The sequence below is a fragment of the Pristiophorus japonicus genome, chromosome 2, assembly GCF_044704955.1.
Source record: "Pristiophorus japonicus isolate sPriJap1 chromosome 2, sPriJap1.hap1, whole genome shotgun sequence".
Classification (NCBI taxonomy): domain Eukaryota; kingdom Metazoa; phylum Chordata; class Chondrichthyes; family Pristiophoridae; genus Pristiophorus; species Pristiophorus japonicus.
The window spans coordinates 68,648,101-68,663,770 of NC_091978.1; the positions used below are offsets into that span (position 1 = coordinate 68,648,101).

Here is a 15,670-nt window from a genome sequence, read left to right on the forward strand (position 1 = left end):
GGGACATATGGTCACCAATGTTACCGTTAATTTTTCTTTTGGGTGCGCAGCTCCTTTAACGGGCTGCGCAGCCCATTCAAATTCCTGTACATACACGGTTTTGCCGATTGTAAAGCCGGCAAATGGCCTGCACAGTAGCTCCAGACAGCTTAAAGGGAACATTGACAGTCATCCTACCTTAAAACCGACCTCTTTTATCAAGCTTTTAGTCACCTGTCCTAATGTCTCCTCCTTTGACTTCATGTCAATTCTTGTCTGATTATGTCCCTGTGAAACTCCTTGTGATGTTTTATTACATTAAAAGCACTATATAAATGCAAATTGTTGTTTGTGTCAGCCTTTCCCATTGTAATTGCCATGTCTACATTTCCCATTCAATTCAGTTTTCTCATGTCAAACCAGTAGATTGCATTTGATCATGACTCTGCTTGTACAACATCATGGGAAATGGACTGGTATGCTATTAAGAAGACTGAGATATGCTACTAAAAAGACTGAAACAGATTGTAATGCTATTTAAACAAGTGGACTCGTGGTTATTTTTTTTAGGGCGCGATGAAATAAAACAGATTAGATTTTTAAACCAAAATGAGTGAGTGTCAATCCACGTGACTGTGACGTAATCTGCTACAGGGTTAAACTGAGACCACTGGAGGAGTCCCAGGAGAGACTGGGAGTGTATTACAACTATAGTTAAAAGACTGCTTCTGCAATTCACAGGGCAGTAGTTTGGAGCACACAGTGCAGGCACATTTGGAAGTCAGGGCTGTATTTATTATTTTACTCTTAGACTACAATCAGGAGTATAATTGGCTCAAGTACAAGTCACATGACAAGAATTAATTTCTCTCGCTGGCCGTCAGTGAGGATACCTAAATGGGGTCCTGTGATGCTGTCAGCCATGATGACATGCACACACTCTGCAGTGACTGCCCACAATCCTTTGCAGCTTATTTCTGCAGCTCGTTTCACTGTGTTTTTAAAAAAGATGTGTATCTTAACTGTTTGAGTGCTGAATTTCCTTTTCAGAGTGCACTGATAATTTGGATCATAATATGGGCAAGACTGATTACACGGTAAGCTTCTAATGTAAAGCTGAACAGGTTCTTAATTTTCACTGTTTAACTGGATATAAAACTGACATCTTTTAAAGTTGTCCCTATTGTTAGGTCTCGCACCTCAGTGGCTCGTTGCTATGTGTGACTGGCTGCCCTAAAATACCTTGCTGTGGACAGTAAAGACGGTGAGTCTCCTTTTCTGCTACTGACAGGGCCAGCAGGCAGCCTCTCAGATCTCTGCCAATGCTCTGCTCTGAATCCCTGAGAACAACCTAGGATGACACTGCTCCTGGTGTTTGCTGAGTTGTGGGGAAGCATCTGGTTTCTGCTGTCATGCCACCCTTCTCTTCCTTCTGCTGGGTGAGATTTACAACATGGCGTCCAGGGGGCCACAGGTGCAAAAATGTGTCCACCCCTCCTTGAGATGCAAAACTGTGCCCAGCACTTCCCGTGTTCAGATTAAGAAAGCGAATAGATCTTTCACATCAACCCACATCGTTCATTTGCAGAAAGAAAAAACACGTCTGCTGACATGAAAAGGTCATTTATTTGTTAAGGGTCACACTTTATGACAGTGGAAGGAAACTGTTAGGCTTGGAGTATGCAATAGCCGTGCCAGCCCTTTCCTGGGTGCCAGTGCTCATCAGATCATATTACTGGACAGTTTAAGGTGATAATTAATAGGTACTGGCCAGTCCATGTTACTTTTGTTCTGAGACTGCTAGTGCAGCTTTCAAATGGTAAGGCCGATGTTACTCAAATCATAATACTGTATTTCTGAATCCTGTGAGTAAATTCATTGTTATTAGGATGAAGAGGTATTGCTTGACTACTTAAAGTTTTATATATTTCCTGAGCTAGTCATTGTGTACTGTGTACTGTGTGCGGAGTGGGGGTGGAATATATGCATTTGCAATCACCCATTGTTTTTTCTTGAATTTAAAGAAGAATGTCTTTCTCCCTCTGCATAAAGGTTACACTCGACATAGGATATACAGCACAGAAACAGGCCATTCGGCCCAACCAGTCCATGCTGCCATTTGTGCTCCACTCGAGCCTCCTCTTGTCTGTCTTCATCTAAATCTATCAGCATAACCCTCTATTCCCTTCTCCCTCATGTGCTTGTCCTGCGTCCCCTAAAATGCAACTATACTATTAGCTTCAACCAGTCCCTGCAGTAGCGAGTTCCACATTCTCACCACTCTTTCAAAGTCTTACTGACCGTCTAAGTGCTTTTGATGATTTACTACAACAAAGGTGCTATATAAATGCAAGTTGGTGTTGTTGTCTGTGTACTTCTCGCATCTTCCAATCCTTCACGATTCTTTTCTTCCTTTTGATTGTGTCTGTCCCTTTGTAATTTGCAGCCGTCCCACACACCACTGACAAATTCCCGATCTACATAAGAACATAAGAACATAAGAATTAGGAACAGGAGTAGGCCATCTAGCCCCTCGAGCCTGCTCCGCCACACAACAAGATCATGGCTGATCTGGCCGTGGACTCGGCTCCACTTACCCACCCGCTCCCCATAACCCTTAATTCCCTTATTGGTTAAAAATCTATCTATCTGTGATTTGAATACATTCAATGAGCTAGCCTCAACTGCTTCCCTGGGCAGAGAATTCCACAGATTCACAACCCTCTGAGAGAAGAAATTCCTTCTCAACTCGGTTTTAAATTGGCTCCCCGTATTTTGAGGCTGTGCCCCCTAGTTCTAGTCTCCCCGACCAGTGGAAACAACCTCTCTGCCTCTATCTTGTCTATCCCTTTCATTATTTTAAATGTTTCTATAAGATCACCTCTCATCCTTCTGAACTCCAACGAGTAAAGACCCAGTCTACTCAATCTATCTTCATAAGGTAACCCCCTCATCTCCGGAATCAGCCTAGTGAATCGTCTCTGTACCCCCACCAAAGCCAGTATATCCTTCCTTAAGTAAGGTGACCAAAACTGCGCGCAGTACTCCAGGTGCGGCCTCACCAATACCCTGTACAGTTGCAGCTGGACCTCCCTGCTTTTGTACTCCATCCCTCTCGCAATGAAGACCAACATTCCATTTGCCTTCCTGATTACCTGCTGCACCTGCAAACTAACTTTTTGGGATTCATGCACAAGGACCCCCAGGTCCCTCTGCACCGCAGCATGTTGTTATTTCTCCCCATTCAAATAATAATCCCTTTTACTTTTTTTTTTCCAAGGTGGATGACCTCACATTTTCTGACATTGTATTCCATCTGCCAAACCTTAGCCCATTCGCTTAACCTATCCAAATCTCTTTGCAGCCTCTCTGTGTCCTCTACACAACCCGCTTTCCCACTAATCTTTGTGTCAACTGCAAATTTTGTTACACTACACTCTGTCCCCTCTTCCAGGTCATCTATGTATATTGTAAACAGTTGTGGTCCCAGTATCGATCCCTGTGGCACACCACTAACGACCGATTTCCAACCCAAAAAGGACCCATTTATCCCAACTCTCTGCTTTCTGTTAGCCAGCCAATTCTCGATTCAGGCTAATACATTTCCTCTGACTCTGCGTACCTTTATCTTCTGCAGTAACCTTTTGTGTGGCACCTTATCGAATGCCTTTTGGAAATCTAAATACACCACATCCATTGGTACACCTCTATCCACCATGCTCGTTATATCCTCAAAGAATTCCAGTAAATTAGTTAAACATGATTTCCCCTTCATGAATCCATGTTGCATCTGCTTGATTGCACTATTCCTATCTAGATGTTCTGCTATTTTTTCCTTAATGATAGCTTCAAGCATTTTCCCCACTACAGATGTTAAACTAACCGGCCTATAGTTACCTGCCTTTTGTCTGCCCCCTTTTTTAAACAGAGGCTGCTTTCCAATCCGATCTACATCAAAGGTCTATTTTATTCCTTTTTAGTTTTCAGTTAACGTTTAACTGCCAGTTTTTTTGATGAGGGAATGGCCAATTCATATGAATTTCAGTAAAATGTCTTCTTAGTAAATAGTGCAGTAAATTGTCTGGTTTTAATAATATTTCTCTCCCATGATCCTTCATATCTCCTTACAGAAAAAGACATTCTTGGCCTCTGCCAATGTACTTTAAACCCATACATTTAGAAAGTAAGCACCAACATGCCATGCCACTGATTGGTAGGTTGCAAGTTCCAGCACACAAAAGCAAATTCTCATCCAAGTCCTTGTAGAGAGCTGCTAAGTAGAGGCCAGATGTATCGCCACAAGGGGGAATTGAAAGCCATAGTGTGCATCATCCGAAACCACTGCTGCACACCATCTGGTAATCATAAGTATCCTTCCCTCGATAGATGTAGTTCCTTCTGAACATAATCACGTGTAGAACAATCCATGTATTCAATGGCACATCTCGAGGAGGTGATTTCACTTTCTTTGAGATGATTTCTCCTCATTATCTCCTGGGTTTGTTCTTTGAAAATGGGAACTGTCAGTGTACCTGTAAATATTCTGCATTTAAATGCTAATTGTCACCTCAAAAAGCAATGTTTTCGATTTTCAGCCAAGGAGTTTGTGTCATTGGATTGTTACTTGTATTTTATGACTCAACTATCAACGTACATTTATATATATTTTTTTTAAGTCCCAAGGCATAATAATGTTCTACAAGTCAGGATTGGCGAGATTAGGAGGAGTAGTCGAAGGCTAGGTTGAAGCGATGGGTTTTGAGGAGGTTTGTAAAGGTAGACAATGACTGTCCAACATTTTTATTCAAAATTCCAAAATACATGATGTCCTCCTCATCAGACCCAAGATTGAAAATCTGATCTGTGAGTTTCTTTATTGACTTTTTTGTTGTTGTTGATTTTTGTGATGATTGCTGAGGAGGGAACATTGTTTCGCAGACTTCTTATGTTGAACAATCTCTTGCTCTACCAGACAGGACAGATTTGCTATCCAAAATAGGAGGGAGATTATAATACTACACCTAGCCTAAACAACCTGATTGTTGAGCAGGATAATGATGACTTGTGTTTATGTAATTCTCTTTACATGAAAGAGCTTAATAGTCCGAGGACTGGATTTTTGGGTCTTCCCCACTCCGTTTTTCGCCCCAGAGCAGTGGCAATGGCGGCAGTGAGGTATTTTGGCCAGGCGGTCAGCCTCCATCACCCCGCAGTGATTTTTGGGTCCGGTTTAACGGCGGCGCGAAGCAGCACTGCCAGGAAGAGCTGTACCCAGTGTGCAACACCCCTGGTTGTGACACCTGCGCCAGTTTTGATTCTTGCCTGACCCGTCCGCCCCAAAGGGCACCTCGCACTGACGGTCTGGGAAATCAGGGCAGTCCAATGCTCCTGATAGTGGAGAGGTAAGTAATGGACTTCTAAGGTAAGTGTGATTGTTTTTTCTTCTTTTTTTTGCGATTTGTGTTGTGGTGGCATGGGCAATGTTTTGGGAATGTTTTCATGGTTTTTTTAGTTTCCCTCCCCCCAGACTCCTGGCTCGGCTCTTTAGCTTGGGAGTTTCCCATCCTAACGCCCTAAGAGAGGTAATACCTCCCTTAGCGCTGTGCCCCCTGACTTGGGGTCTAGCTGCTCAAACTTACCTACTGAGGCGCTAACTTTCCAACCCCGCCGCCATTATCGCCCCAAAAACATCAAAGCCGAAAATCCAGCCCTTGCAAAGCTTTTAGTGAGAAGTAATTCAAATCAATACTAAACCACCCAAGCTGTGTATAACGATGGAGGAAGTAGTTCCTGTCAGGATAATAACTGAGAATTTTCTGAATCCTTTTCTTTGCTAGTCCTATCAAAGTGCAAAAAACACTCTGAAGAATCTGTCGACTCTCTGGTATCTCAAGTTTATGAAGTGGTTGAGAAAACTAGTTCTGCACTCTTTCCTCTAGCCGTTTCAGAAAGCTGTTCTTCCTTTCAAGGAGCTGCCTGTATCTCCATATCCACTTCAGTATTCCCATTGAGACAACAAATTCTCCCAGTTTCTGTGGCCTTTGGCCCTGTTAGAAGGTCCAGTGGACTGCACGCCTTACTTACTGATTGTACTTTGTCAAACAACGATGTGGATTTTCTCTCTCCTGTCAATTAGGTGGATAACTTGGACCTTAGATCAAGAGGTTTTGTTTCTACCAATTTACCTTGTTACTGATGAACCAAAGATGGAAATCCAATTGCACTCCACAGCTGAACATAGAACTTTCTACTATTGTGAAGATGAAACAGAGAGCTTCAGAAAATCTAGTTGAGAGCTGTGGAAACAAAACAAACTAGATAAATCTGTTCATTTTGCCATGCTCTGGTTAGCTTTACAGTTCAAAGAGTTGGCAAACTGCTACAATTTAGGAGACAAATTGACGAGTCTGACCTATAGAAATATTGGCTGACGCTCTGAAGGCTGTGCATGTTGTGTTGTATCCCTGCGATGAATTTCCGTGGCTCTACCTCTCATTTGTTCAATGTAAAAGAGAATGATTGAAGAGAGTTGAGTTGTGAAATACTTCAATTATGCCTGCAGCAATGATAGGTAAAGTTTCATTCCAATGATTCAGTTTGTAGCAAATCTTAACAATTTTGGACCCAAGTACTAGAGCCAAATGTGGGTAGGTATTTCTGCCTTCTGGTAATTGCAGTATTTCGATGGAACTAGTTTTAGTACCATGTAGGATGTGAAGAACAGGCTTGTCAGGATATGGTAGACTGCCTCTGTCTTTGCTTGGCTCCCTGCCCAGCCTTAATGCACTGGTAGAAACAGCTGCTTTCTCTAATTCGAAGAGTGAAGAAAGGGCACGGAAGTAGAACTTTGTATCACTCGAAGAAAAAGTGCAAACACCCTGTTCTACAGGCCAGAACAACCTACTTTTCACTTTTATGTAGCAAACAGGTCTTCAGGCTTTCCTTTAATTTTAGTGTCCAGTTTTACATGACCATGAAGTCCAGCCTGGCACTCTTAGTTATGCAAAGACTCTACTTAGTGTGCACGCAGAAACTAATTTACATGTAGAACAACAATTTGCATTTTATAGAGCATTTTTAATGTAGCACTTTTAACCTCCACTGCTTCTATACTGTCAAGCTACTTGTCCAATTGCCGAACTCATGGGCACTATTTTGCCGGCCGACCGGGAAGTTTGCCGGCAAAAATTAATACATGGCGGCTGCAGCAGTGGGCGTTCCCCTTGAAGGGCCGCTGCGCTGCCGGGCTGCACTCACTGCGGAGAAGGTGCACCGACACACAAAGCTGTCGGGGACACCGTGCGGCACTATTTTGCTGAATTTCGGGCGGATTTTTTTGCAGGTGAGGGAGAACGTTCTGATGATGCGCTTGCGGTTGTCATCAGCATCATGGCGGAATCGGGCCATGGCCGAAAAATCCTGACCTGAATTTGGGTCGGGGCAGCCATTTGATGACAAAGTGGAGGCCACGTGATTCCGCCGCATGGCTGCCGCAAATGGGCAGTAATGGGTCTCTCTGAGACAATAAATTTTGGCCTCACTGTCTCAAGCCGAACTAGACTGTTTATAACCTTGATATTCCTTTTCACCCTATACTGGGTTTTTGACCTCGTATCCTCTCTATCACAAAAACTGCCTAATCTGCAACACTGCCTGGTTCTGCCCTGCCTCAGCCTATGCATTGCTGAAATCCTCATATGAATCTTTTTCACCTCGAGACTTGATTATTCCAATGCTTTTCATGCCAGCCTCCTATCCTCCACCTTCCATAAACTCCAGCTTACCCACACTGCACTGCCTATCTCCTATCATATCCTGCTCTTCCAGGAACCTGTCTTTGCTGGCATATATTGGGTCTCATTCCCCAAATACTTCAGATTAAAAATTGTTGGACTGGATTTTCCATTCCTGGCCGTATTTGTTTTTGTTCCGGAGAGGCGGCGGTGAGCTCTTTTGGGCAGGAGGCCAGCTACCAGCGCCCCGCCGAGATTTTCGGGGCCGGCTTCGGCTGGGTGTGGAGCATTACCGCCCGGAAGAGGCAAGCCGGTGTGCAACGCCCCTGGTTGCGACACCGGATCGATTTTTGCCTCCCGCCAGACCCATAGCGCTCTGTAGAGCGAGGTGCTGGGACCGCCTGTGAAAGCAGGCGATCCGACCTCTAGCGGCTGCACAGGTAAGAAATGTCGACCTTGGGTAAGAGTGATTGTTTTTTTCTTTGCGATTCATGTAGTGGTGGTGTGAGGTATTTTTTGGGAATGTTTTTGGTGGGGGGGGTTTTTTCAGGTTTTTTTTTTTCTCCCCTGGCCTCCGAGTGCTCTGAGGCCAACTCTTTAGCTCGGGATTTTCGCATGTCAAGCCGGCCTAGCACCCTAAGAGAGATGTGCAATGAATCCCTTAGCGCTCCGCCCACACTCGGGGCCCAGCTACCCAATTTTACTGACTGAAATGCAAATTTTTTCCAGGTGGGATCAGGACCGCCCAAAAATCTTAAAAGTCGAAAATCCAACCCAAAGTTTTTGTCTTTAAATCCCTCAATGACCTCGACCCTTCCAATCTGTGTAACCTCCTTCAGTACTATAACTCTCCCTCCCAAACTCTCTGTTCCTTTGACTTTGGATCTTCTGCATCCCCTCTCTTCCTTAGCTCCACCAATGGAGTCAGTGCTTCCGACAGCATACTTCCTACTTTCTGGAATTCCCTCCCTAAATCCCTCAGCTAAGACCATGTTGAATGAAACTTCTGTCCAGGGTCATTTTTTCGTCTAAATGGAATATCTTCAGTTCAGGATAGTCACTTTTCAGTAGACGCTAGTCAATGTATACATGTGTATTTGCACTTCACTGCGCAGAAACATTCTGATTGTTTTGACTGATAGATGAGATAATCTATCAGTCTAGTACAAATTTAAGTTTATCTCCTGGATTTGAATGTAACTGTGCTGTGTTCTTTAACCCTGCGTACTCAACATTTCAACAGTATTGTTGAAAGACTCTGATACTTGTAATTCCTTCTTTCTTCATACTGTAAAACTTGTTACCTCCCTCAGCCTTTCTTGTCTTTTAAAATCATGAGGTACTTCTAACTCAAGCTAGGTACTACCTAATTATTATCGACTGATTTCCCTGCCTGGTCGACTGCCGATTTTTATTTGATTTGAACTCGGACAAGAATTGAGCATGGGAGGCAGTGGGCCGAGAGGTAGGCACACTCCAACTTGCTGACTTGAGGCACCGAGTATTTTAACTCCCAGGGCTCATTACCATGATCCAGTCCAAGCCGATCACCGTCACGAAAAGGGGAAGGGAAACCGGGATCAGGGGAGACCTAAAGATTCCTTGTGGGGCCTGGAGAAGCACTCCTGGTCATCATGGCCCACAACAAAACCTTCAAAAGAAATGTTATATTTTACTTCTGGCATTGGAACTTTTTTCATGCCAGCTTCCCTGGACACAATTGGTACTGTGAGTGAGCCACACGGCCCAGGGTTAAAATAATGCCAGTGATTGATGTCATCAGACCCTGACTTTTGCATCTTAATGAGACCCTCTCCTGTCAGGACTGAAGGCCTCCAATGCTATCCAAAACGCACCTGTTCAAATGGTGTAAAGCACGAATGCGGCTTGGAGAAGCAGATGCTGCCGCGATTTTAACCCCCTCCCCCCTCCACCTCATAGGCCACGTTCTGAATGGATGCCTGAGGTTAAAATTGAGGCTTAAAGGTTTTATATGGATAAATATATTTCAAGTATTTTCTTCATTGGAAAAAGCTTGATGAGGTACTAAAGCTGGTAAAGTTAGATACCACCACTGTTGGTAGAAGAGAAGTTGATCCTTATTCCTTATCCATCCTTTTGTCACCTCCAGACAACTTCTCTAATGTTCTCCTCATTAGAATCATAGAAGTTTACAGCATGGAAGGAGGCCATTTCGGCCCATTGTGTCCATGCCGGCCGACAAGAGGTTATCCAGCCAAATCTCACTTTCCAGCTCTAGGTCCGTAACCGTGCAGGTTGTGGCACTTCAAGAGCAAATCCAAGTACTTTTTAAATGTGGTGAGGGTTTCTGACTCTACCACCCTTTCAGGCAGTGAGTTCCAGACTCCCACAACCCTCTGTGACGATATTTCCCCTCAAGTACCCTCTAAACATTCTACCAATTACTTTCGATTTAACTTTGACCTCATTAACCTCCCATCGTCCACCGACATAAGCTCCAACTGGTTCAATACAGCAGCCCCGCAGCCCCCACCTCCCCAGCCTGCATTCTGTGCTCCCATCTACACTGACTACATTGGTTCGCAGCCTTCCAATGTATTAAATTTAAAATCCTTGTCTTCAAATCCCTCCAGAGCCCATTCTACCCTTATCTCTCCAACTTCCTCCAGCATTATATCCACTCCCGCATCTTTTTGCCCTCTGGCTCTAGTCTTTTTTGCAATTGATCCCCTTCCCCACCCTCATTTTCTCAACCATTGGTGGTTCAGCCTTTTGGAGCCTCAGTCCCATTTTCTGAATTCTCTCCCTAATTCCCCTTGCCTCTGTTCCTATATTACAACAGCGACTACACTTCGAAAGTACTTCATTTGCTGTGAAGTGCTTTTGAACGTCTGGAGGTCGTGAAAAGAGCTGTATAATTGCTAGTCTTTCTCTTTCTGCATCGTTGAAAATTTTCTCAAAACTCATCTTTTCGACCAATCTTTTGGCCACCCCTGTGAATCTTGCCCTCTATGTGCCAGTGCCTGTTCCCTTATTCTCTCTAAAGCACCTTGGGGTGTTCTCTACATTAAGGGTGCTTTATGCAAGTTGTTGAGATAAATCAGGACCTAGTGACTAAGTGATGCTGAGCCTCGGCTTTAAAGGCATTAAGAGTATAAGGTTGAACTGTTGATGCAATACTTTTTCATTTCTTTTGACTGATGGAGACATCTTGGTACTCACAGTTCCTATTAACTACCAAGTTCAAACCCAGAAGGAATACAGGTGACTGATGAATAAAATATGATGTCGTAGTAATCAACATAGTTCTGTTCATGTAGTAAAAAGATTTAGCCTCCCCCACGAAAGATAGAATAATTATTTGAGTAAACTGAAGATTATTGGGGTGATACCCTGTTTAATTTGTGTTGCTTCTGCTATAATCCATACAGCAGGGTATGTTCTCCAATCTGCCACACTCCCAGTGGATTTTCAACCAGTAATTAAACTGCAGAGGAATATTAAATTTCCTTTGCTGAAATTATCAATTTTCATGCAGCAAATAAAAACTGATTATACAATACGTATAAATACCAGCAAGGGAAATCTAATTGCTGTATTTAGAGTTTAATATCTTCTTGTGCAATTGACGTTACCGGAAAGACTGTGCATGTTACAGCTAGCCAAATGATTACACAGATTCCCTGAATTTCCCTATCTGACTGCAAATTATTTGTTGGTGGGAGCTTGTAGTGGTGAAATTTAGATGTTGTTATATGGGGTAGAAAGGATTAAGTGACAATAGTTTTGTCGATTGTCCACACTACTGCGTAGTTTTCATTTTAAAATTGTATCTTGGGTAATGTATTTGCTGTTTGAAGATTAAACCTAAACATGTCTGTAATCCTATCCCAACCTCCTTTCTAATGTTTAGCAATTTGATCCATGTCCAGCTTACTGCTCCACCCCATATCCTTCCTTATTGAGTGAGGCTGTATGATAATGGCACGCCGCTGTGATTGTAAAGTGGGTTAAAGTCAAGAAGTGGTGATGCAAAGGAGAGGATAAAAACAAAAGGAATGTTGCTTTTCACAAGTGACTGGATATCACTTTATCTTATGATGACAGACAAATGTTGTTGAACTTAATATCAAATATCAACATTGACCAAGAGGTGCTGGGAGAAAAAGTCATTCAAGATTGAATGTTTCATTATTATCTCTGAAGGTTTATGAATTAGATGACAAATGTGCTAATTGGGCATTGGAGCAAGCATGTGCGAATCTGGCAGAAGAGAACATTTACTGGAAATAGTGACTTCCCTTCAAAAGGGAAGCGGATAAAAATTTGAAAAGGAAACATTTACAGGGCTATGGGGGAAGGGCGCGGAAGTGGGACTAATTGGATAGCTCTTTGAAAGAGCCAGCATAGGCATGATGAGCTGAATGGCCTCCTGTGCTGAGAGAGTCAAGGGGCCCGAAATTGGTCAAGGCCCAGCCAAGTGCTGCCCAAAGGGCCGCCGAGAGACCAGGCGGTACTTTGCCGGGAAGGTTCCTCTAAAAAAGGTGGCAGTATATCGCCCAGTGGCCAAATAACGGCTTACGCTGTCAATCTAGGCAGCAGCGGGTGGGAGCTCTCAATCTCGGCAGCAAATGCGATTGCCGCCCAAGTGCTGCCGAGGATGGAATTGGGCCCAGGGAGGGTGGAAGACCTGAAAACGAAAATCATCCCCAAAAAAGCAAAACACCGGAAGACCTTCAGGGGAGCCCATACAGATAAGACACACTGTTTAAAAAAAAATAAATAAATAAATAAATAATTTTAAAAAGGTTCACGAACCTTTTTACCGTCGGGGTTAGACCTGCCCCCACGCAGCGGTGCTTCCCCCTGCTGCCACCTAATCCCGCCCGCACCAAACTGGCAGCTCGGCGGGTGGGAGAACACTTGCACTACCTGGCTGCCGGCAGTCGTCAGTGGGCGGTTCCCAACGGTACTCCCCTCCCGCTGGCTGTAGCCCTAGTGGAAACTGGTACAGAGGGGAGACTGGCGGCAGTGGGCGCGAAGGCCACCAATTTTGGGGCCAAAGATTTTTTTTAAAAACCCTGCAGTGATATTAAGTAGTAAACTTGGAATTCTGTTAAAGCACAATAATACATGCACAGTGTTTTTTAAAAAATACTTTTAAAAACGTGTTTGATAACTGCCACATCAATACTGGCAAAATGTTTGCACATTTGTATATGGTCAACAGAAATAATGCAGTTTAGGGGATTAGGTGGTATCTGGGTTTGGGCCTAGACCAGACTGCTGGGTTGTCCGCTGCTTATTAGCTGCAAGGAATCTTTGTGAGATTATTCTATCGGTTCCTAATCGACATGGTGGTCCCGAGCTTCTGCATCTAGGAGTCAGTGAGGTATGGCACAAGTAGACCAATCCTGTTTGATTTTCCCATTCTACAGGGGGAAATGTCACAGTCATTGCCCAGTGTGCCTCACACCAAGAATTGAACAGATTAAGGAACCAGCCTGAAAATGATAAATAATGAGATATTGCAAAGTATTTATGTTTCTCACCAGCTTTAATATAGCTCTGATCCGATCCTTTATGACATTATAGTCCCTTAATGATGATTTAACAATTTTTCTGGAAGGAAAATGTCATTTAATTTTCAAACCTTCGATGGGAAATGATCACAAAAATCATGTTTGCTTGAAATTGTAAGTAGTTAGATGTTAAATGGATATTAAAATTTAGTAGCTAGACAGTTCAGAGTTTAAATATTTTTGGAAGCAAGAGCTTTCTTTTTAAGGAACATCTATTCCCTTTCCCCTTTCTTCCCTTACGGTACAACATCTGTAGGTGGGCTGTGGGACTGCCAATATTGCCCTGATTGGCCTCTGCTAGAGATGTGTGTCACAGCCTAAGGCAACCTTCTTTCAAATTGACTCTAACTGCATAGTGCCTGACCTCAGCTTAGTGTTTTTTCTAAAGCATCATAGCTAAGGTAGGGATGCAGGGCACATCACATGAGTGTTATATCTTCCTGTATAATCTGTAATTTGTTTAACGATTATTCCACTAGTTAGAAATGCCGAGAGCTGATCAAGTTTGGGAGTACAGATATTGCAAATGGGAGCTTCAGCTCATTCCATCTACAGTGTTTTTGTTCTCTCAATGATCTGGATGTGCCTTTTACAGATGATGATGAAGTTATTATAAGAATAAAAATGTATGATTAGAGCGGTATTGCCAGAAGTCATTGGATGCTATCACATTTTGGGTTTATTTTTAAAAGCAGTGTATTCAGATTTTTTTCGAAAAGGAAGCTGAAACAATAGGTAGTTAAGATGCTAATGAGCGACATTGAACATAAGAAAATAAGAAATAGGAGCAGGAGTAGGCCATTCGGCCCTTCAAGCCGGCTCCGCCATTCAATAAGATCATGGCTGATCTTCTACTTCATCTCCTCTTTCCCACTCTATCCATATCCCTTAATTCCCTTAGTATCCAAAAATCTATCCATCTCAGCAACTGAGCATCCACAGCTCTATGGGGTAGAGAATTCCAAAGATTCACAACACTTTGAATGAAGAAATTTCTCCTCATCTCAGTCCTAAATGGCCGACCCCTTATCCTGGGACTGTGGCCCTAGTTCTAGACTCCCCAGCCAGGGGAAACATTCTCCCTGCATCTACCCTGTCAAGCTCCATAAGACTTTTATATGTTTCTGTGAGATCACCCCTCATTTATCTAAACTCTGGGAAACATAGGCCTAGTCAAGAAATTCATTAGCTTGTCTCAGCAATAAAACAAAACCTCTTGCACCTTTTTATATCAAAACATTTTTGATCATTTTTTTCTGCCTGTTAGCTGCAAGGGATAAAACCAAGAGACAGCCACAGAACAGTCAGTTTTCTTTTTGCTTGCAACAGAATGCTGTGAGAAAGCCCTCTGAAGTGGGAGCTGGGGATAAAGCAGACTTATCTTTATTGCCCGCATCCTACGAAAAATAATAAAAATAAATAATAGCAGTGTTGTAATTGGGCATCAGTGTTTCAAAATCCCTGATGTGTCCTCATTCAGAATATCCATGTTGAATTTCCTACTTGATTTTCATTACAGTAAGATGGCATACATGTCTCTGGAGGCGGAGAACACAAGCTCGTGAGGTAGTTTGTTCCTTCCAGCTGGAGGCATAGTGCCAATAGCAACAACTGTAAATGCAGTTGTCCTATTGCTGGCCATCTAAGCTTTCAGCAGTATCAGAAGATTCCCAGCCAGAATTGTAAAGTTGCAAATGTGACCTTTTGAATAACTGTGCAAGAGTGTTTTATTTTGGTGCTGAGTTGCTTTCTAAATCCATCCTGCAGTATGAACGGAGAATTCACAGAGAATTGGATATGTACCTGGAGAAAGATTTGATAGGGTGTCATGGCAGGGATCGTGTGACCTGGTGATATTTCCTCGAGACCGAGACTAACCAAATGGATTGCATTGATCTTTTTCAGTCCTGTATATTTCTGTACTGTAAGATATTGAAAAACCATGACAACAACAACTTGTATTTATATAGTGGCACTTCACAGGAGTATTATGAGATAAAACATTTGACACTGAGCCGCATAAGTAGAAATTAGCGCAGGTGACCAAAAGCTTGGTCAAAGAGGTAGGTTTTAAGGAAGGCAGAGAGGGGCAGAGAGTTCCAGAGCTTGGGGCCGAGGCAACAGCAGGCACGGCCACCAATGGTTGAGCGATTATAATGCTCAAGAGGGCAGAATTACAGGAATGGGGGAGGGGTTGTGGGGCTGGAGGGGATTACAGAGAAAGGGGCCATGGAGGGATTTGAAAATAAGGCTGAGAATTTTGAAATCGAGGCGTTGCTTAACCGGAAGCCAATGTAGGTCAGCGAGCACAGGGGTGATGGGTGAGCGGGACTTGGTGTGAGCTAGGACATGGGCAGCCGGGTTTTGGATCATCTCTAGTTTACATAGGGTAGA

At 43.3% G+C, this 15,670-nt stretch overlaps 1 protein-coding gene across 2 annotated transcripts in view; it reads left to right on the forward strand.

Moving 5' to 3' along the window:
• Window positions 1-914: 914 nt before the first annotated feature.
• znf532 (zinc finger protein 532) overlaps window positions 915-15,670 on the forward strand; it is a 176,946-nt gene continuing 162,190 nt past the window's right edge. For both annotated transcript variants that reach the window (XM_070867873.1, XM_070867865.1), the window contains exon 1: window positions 915-1,076. The gene's annotated coding sequence lies outside the window, so the exon portion shown is untranslated. The remainder of the gene's footprint in view (window positions 1,077-15,670) is intronic.